This window comes from Hylobates moloch, unplaced genomic scaffold (genome assembly GCF_009828535.3).
Source record: "Hylobates moloch isolate HMO894 unplaced genomic scaffold, HMol_V3 SCAFFOLD_10, whole genome shotgun sequence".
Classification (NCBI taxonomy): domain Eukaryota; kingdom Metazoa; phylum Chordata; class Mammalia; order Primates; family Hylobatidae; genus Hylobates; species Hylobates moloch.
This window is the reverse complement of record NW_026652285.1, coordinates 32678152-32684880: the sequence shown is the minus strand read 5'-3', so window position 1 is coordinate 32684880 and position 6729 is coordinate 32678152.

Here is a 6729-nt window from a genome sequence, read left to right as displayed (position 1 = left end):
AGATACTAGCTACAGTCTCTTATATTTACACCTTTCCTCCCTAAGGACAGCAGGAAAAATAAAGTTCCATGTTTCTTTTTAAATCAGGGAGATGTTAATAGCTACATGGCTCATTTTGTGTACACCACAGAAATAACAGCGGTTCCAGTTAATCATGCTCATGTTGAGGGGAAGTGCTTATGCAGGGGCCACCAGGAGACCCCTCTCCTTCACCACCACCACCACCACCCTAAGAAATGAAAAGCCAAAAAAAGAAACCAAAAAACCAGAGGTCAACAAGAAGCTTCCAGAGGTAGTCAGCAGGGGACAAGAAAGTGTTTTTATAAAAAACGCACATATCTTTGATGACAAAAAAAAAAAGGGATAGTTATGAAGGAAAAATGAAGCAAATAAAAATTATTTAAAGCATATATTTACTTAAAGCATAATTTTAAAGTCATTTAAAATGTGAACTATAGCAAAGTGTTGAAGAAAAACATTTAAGAAAGTTAAAATGTTAGGGTCTGCAATTGATTCTTTTCCCCTTGTCTGTTGTTTTATGCTCATCCCTAGCATACATTGGCAACAGTGCATGAAGTATTTTCACATTAGCCTTGACATAGTTTCATGAGGAAAAGAGGGGCTGGGACTACTATGAGAGAGCCCAAGGATGACAACTTTTAGTTGCTCACAACAGTAGTAGCTCCGGAACAGACAGCATTCTTTCTGAGGAAATGCATGACTTTGGGAGAAACTCTCCTGTGATTCCCTTGCTAAAGGAGGCATTACATATTATGCAAAAGCAACAAACATGTATACACTCAAAATTGGAGGAATAGCTGATGTGTTTACGGATGATTTCACAGAGGTGGCTTGGAGCTCCGTTCTGAAATATGGGGAACATTTAGAAGAGTCAATAATGAGGGTCTAATGTTAGTGTCATGTAAAAGTTCAGAGGTGGGAAAATGTTTGTCATGTTTTGGGGACAGTGAGTGAATTAGTTGGAGTCTGAAGAGCTCAGCAAGATGAATAATTGAAGGAAAACCTGGGGACAGATTCCAGAGCCCTGAAAGCAGTCCATGTTAAGGAGTCTTAATGGCAATAAGGAACCGTAGAAGGTTTCAGATAAAGGAATGTTTTGATCAGCTGCCGCTTAGGAGGTTAATTGGGTCCCTGGGTGCAGGATGGATGGGGCAGAGGCTGTGGGCAGAGATGTCAGAGATGAAGGTCTGGGCAGGGCAGAGGTATGGAGCTGAGTGGGGAGCGTTGATAGAAAGTGGGTCCCAATAAGGAAGTGACTAACTTGGTGACCGACCAGAGGTAGGGGCTGGGAAAAAGGCAAGGGGAAAGAATGGGGTCATAAATCATGTATCTGTGAAATTGCCAGAACCATTAGTTTGAGGGCTTTGGGGGAGCTCAGGTGATTGCTGGGAGACGGAAGATTTAGAAGATGTCCAGGAACTAGAAGTGTGTAGCCTGCCATGATCCCTGGTGGACTGAACAAAGAGGGGTGGGCAATGGGAATGAAAGACAAGAGACAAAAGAGTATATTTGGAAGAAGGGGTCAGGGGGCACTTTGCCTCTAGTGGACAAGGGCCCTGAGCTTTACACAGCCCTCCGTATTTATTAGGCAAAAGAGATAGTGAGAAAGGGGAGGTGATTGTCGGGTAATTGTCAATCGGAGGTTTGGTTCACAGCAGGCTTGCGAGACCGCATCCTTTGAACAATAGGCGCTAGATTTCTTAGACAACTTCAAGGAGCCCTGCACCAAGGAGTGATGTCCATCAGCAAACCTTTTGGTGGCAGGTGCAGTGTGTTTGCTCACATCCTAGATTCATGATAAACAGTTTGCTGTTTGATCATATAGCCTCCAGTGGAATGCTGAGTTGGTCACGATCCCTTTGGCCTTTTTGGCTCCCAACAGAAGTGTGTACAGGAGAGAGTGGGACCACAGATGGAGACTAGAGAGGGAAGGACTGAGGCCTAAAACTTGGAGGATGGCTATATGTGAAGGAGGTAGAGGGGTGGGTCAGAGAGATTGGAGAGAGTTCAGTTAGAGCTGGGTGATGGAAGTCAAGGAGAGTTTGCAGAAGGAAGGAGTGACTAGCAGAAAGGTGAAGAATGAGAGCTGAGCAGATGCTCTTGGCCATCAAGTTCTCTGGTCACCTTGGTGAGAGAGATGTCAGTGAATGCCAGGAGTGGAAATCAGTTTGCACTAGGTTGAGGGGTGGAAGTATAGTGGACATCTGTTGGTTCTGCCTACCTACATCCAATTCTCTTTGTTCTGATACCAGCACTCCAATATTCCTTTGGGGAACCATTCTTCCTCATTTTCAGTTTTGTGGTTTGGATTGAGTGGACCACCCCCATGTGACCCAGGCCTGGCCAATTAGAACATCCCATTCCCTGCCCAAATGATTGGTTTAGGAATGGACAAGTGAGTCAAACCAGGCTCATGAGACTCAATTCCAGGACTGTTACTAGAATCTTAGGGAAACAGCTAACTCTGCTGGAGCTGACAAGCAGGCAAAGTGTTAGCTTAGAGCTTCTTGTGGTCATCTTGTCATCAAGAGGAGAGATTGAGAATGAGAATGACGTCAACATGGAGGAATGCAGAGAGTGAGAAAGACAACTTCCTGTTGGTATCATTGAGGATCTGGATTCAGCCATGCGTGAAGTGAAAGATTTACTTCTGTACTTTTCGGCTCTGTGAACAAATAAATTCTATTTTTTTTCCCCTTAAGATAATTTTGAGTTGTGTTTCTGTCATAAACAATTCTGCCTAATCCAGGCCAGGCATAGTGGCTCACGCCTATAATCCCAGCATTTTGGGAGGCCAAGGTGGGTGGACCATTTGAGGTCAGGAGTTCGAGACCAGCTTGGACAACATTGTGAGACCCCGTCTCCACTAAAAATACAAAAATTAGCCAGGCATGGTAGCGTGCACCTGTAATTCCAGCTACTCAGGAGGCTGAGGTAGGAGAATCGCCTGAACCCAGGAGGTGGAGGTTGCAGTGAGCCAAGATCACGCTGCTGCACTCCAGCCTGGGCAACAGTGTGAGACTCTGTCTCAAAAAAAAAAAAAAAAAAAAATTTTGCCTAGGGGGGCAAATTTAAATGTAGAAGACATTAGAAAACTTTGCAGCCCGGTGCCGTGGCTCATGCCTGTAATCCCAACACTTTGGGAGGCTGAGGAGGGTGGATCATCTGAGGTCAGGGGTTCGAGACCAGCCTGACCAACATGAAGAAACCCTGTCTCTACTAAAAATACAAAATTAGCTGGGTGTGGTGGCACATGCCTGTAATCCCAGCTAACTCGGGAGGCTGAGGCAGGAGAATCACTTGAATCCAGGAGGCGGAGGTTGCGGTGAGCCGAGATCACGCCATTGCACTCCAGTCTGGGCAACAAGAGTGAAACTCCGTCTCAAAAAAAAAGTTTGCAATGAGGGCCGGGCACGGTGGCTCATGCCTATAATCCCAGCACTTTGGAAGGCTGAGGCGGGCAGATCACTTGAGGCCAGGAGTTTAAGATCAGCCTGGCCAACATGGCAAAAACCCACGTCTACTAAAAATATAAAAATTAGCCGGACAGTGGAGGTTGCAGTGAGCTGAGATCATCCCACTGCACTCTTGCCTGGGTACAGAGTGAGACTCCATCTCAAAAAAAAAAAAAAAAGGGGGGGGGAAAGGAGGAAAGGAGGGAGAGCTGTGGCTAGAGAGGGCTCTAAGGTTGGGGTGATGTTTAGGTAGGAGAGACTTGAATGCTTGAATACATTTGTATGCTGAAGATAGAGGTTGAAGTTATAGATGAAGGAGAGGTGGTGGAAAGGATGGGCTAAGAAGGGAGGATTTTAGAGGCAGAGACAAGGCTGAGGACAACTCTGAGGGATTCAATTGCTCCAGTAAAGTGAGAACCAGTAGAAAAGAGAGGAGAGGTTTAGAACCACCAAGGGGAAACTCAATAGATGATGGCCAAGAAAGACCTAGGACTGTATTGTTCTAGTCAGGGTTCTCCAGAGAAACAGAATCAATAGAAAATGCATAATATGTATACATGTATATATATTCATATGCTGGGGAACAAAATATCATGGATTGGGTGGCTTAAATAGCAGAAATTAATTTTCTCACTGTACTAGAGGTTAGAAGTTCAAGATTAAGGTTCCAGCTGATTTGGTTTCTAGTGAGGGCTCTCTTCTTGGTTTGCAGATGGCCACCTTCACTTGTCCTCACATGGCCTTTTTTCTTGTGTCTCTTATAAGGGCACTAATCGTATCAGATCAAGGCTCTACCCCATATTACCTCATTTAACTTAATTAGTTCCTTGGAGGCCTCTACTCCAAATATAGCCACACTTGGGGTTAGGGCTTCAACATGAATTTCTGAGGGGACACAAATACATAGTCCATAGTAACGTGTATATCTCTGTGAATGTGTATATATACATGTATAATACATATATACATGTATGTATATACATATACATACACGCACACATACATGTATACATATATGCATACATATGCATATGCACACATATGCATATATACATACGTATATGTGCATGCATGTATATACATACGTATATGTGCATACATGTATATACATATGCATGTACATGTATATGCACATACGTATATGCATACATGCATATACATACATACATACGTGTCTACATATGGGCATACATACCTACGTGTATGCATGCATGCATACATATACACATATGTATACATACATGCATATACACACATGTATATACATGCACACATATGTATATATACATACACATGCATACACATGTATATACACACACATACGTACACATATGTATACATACACATACGCACATATATGTATATATACATACATAGAGAGAGAGACTGAGAGTGAGACAGATAAAGAGGGGCACAGACACAGAGATTCGTTTCAAGGAATTGACTTACATGATTGTGGAGCCTGGCAAGTCCAGAATCTGCAGGGTAGGCCAGCAGGCTGAAGTCCCAGGAAACAGTCGATGTTGCAGTTCAAGTCTGAAAGCAGTCATCTGGCAGAACTCCTTCTTTTACAGGGAAGTCAGTCTTTTTTTTTTTTCTTTCTTTTTTTAAATTAAAGTCTTTGGCTGGGTGTGGTGGCTCACGCCTGTAATCCCAGCAATTTGGGAGGCTGAGGTGGGTGGATCACTTGAGGTCAGGAGTTTGAGGCCAGCCTGGGAAACATGGGGAAACTCTGTCTCTACTAAAAATACAAAAATTAGCTGGGTGGGCACCTGTGATCCCAGCGACTTGAGAGGCTGAGGCTCAAGCATCGCTTGAACCCAGGAGGCGGAGTTTCAGTGAGCCGAGATCACACTATTGCGACAGAGTGAGACTCCGTCTCAAAAGAAAAAAAAAATTAAAGCCTTTGACTGATTGAATGAGTCCCACTTACATTACAGAGGATGAACTGCTTTACTCAGAGTTTACTGATTTAAATGTTAATCTTAAAAAAAACCTTCAGCCGGATGTGGTGGTTCACACCTGTAATCCCAGCACTTTGGGAGGCTGAGGCAGGCAGATCACTTGAGGTCAGGAGTTCGAGACAAGCCTGACCAATATGGTGAAACCCCATCTCTACTAAAAATACAAAAATTAGTTGGGCGTGGTGGTGGGCCCCTGTAATCCCAGCTGCTTGGGAGGCTATGGCAGGAGAATCACTCGAACCTGGGAAGCAGAGATTGCAGTGAGCCAAGACCATGCCATTGCACTCCAGCTTAGGCAACAAGAACCAAACTCTGTCTCAAAAAAAAATTAGCCAGGCATGGTGGTGAATGCCTGTAATCCCAGCTACTCAGGAGGCTGAGGCAGGGAGAAATGCTTGAACCCGGGAGGCGGAGGTTGCAGTGAGCCAAGATCGTGCCACTGCACTCCAGCCTGGGCAACAGAGTGAGAGTCTGTCTCAAAAATAAATAAATAAATAAATACAACTTCATAGGAACATCTAGAATAATGTTAAAATTTTTTAAATTTTTGGCCAGCTGCAGTGGCCCATGCCTGTAATCCCAGCACTTTGGGAGGCTGAGGCAGGTGGATCACCTGAGGTCAGGAGTTCAAGACCAGCCTGACCAATATGGTGAAACCCCGTCTCTACTAAAAATACAAAAATTAGCTGGGCATGGTGGTGTGCACCTGTAGTCCCAGCTACTTAGGAGGCTAAGGCAGGAGAATCGCTTGAACCTGGGAGGCAGGGGTTGAGGCGAGCCGAGATCACACCGTTACACTCCAGCCTGAGCAACAGAGCGAGATTCTGTCTCAAAAATAAAAATAAGTAAAATTTTTAAATTTTTTATTTTAATTTCTTTGTATTTATTTACCTGTTTATTTTTATTATTATTATTATTTTTTGAGACAGAGTCTCGCTCTGTCACCCAGGCTGGAGTGCAGTGGTGCGATCTGGGCTTACTGCCAGCTCTGCCTCCTGTGTTCACGCCATTCTCCCACCTCAGCCTCCCGAGTAGCTGGGACTACAGGTGCCTGCCACCACACCCAGCTAATTTTGTTTTTGTATTTTTAGTAGAGACGGGGTTTCACCATGTTAGCCAGGATGGTCTCGATCTCCTGACCTCATGATCTTCCCGCCTCAGCCTCCCAAGGTGCTGGGATTGCAGGCGTGAGCCTGGCCTGTATTTATTTTTAATTTTTGTGAGTACATACTAGATGTGTTTATTTATGGGTATGTGAGATGTTTTGATACAGGCATGCAATACATACT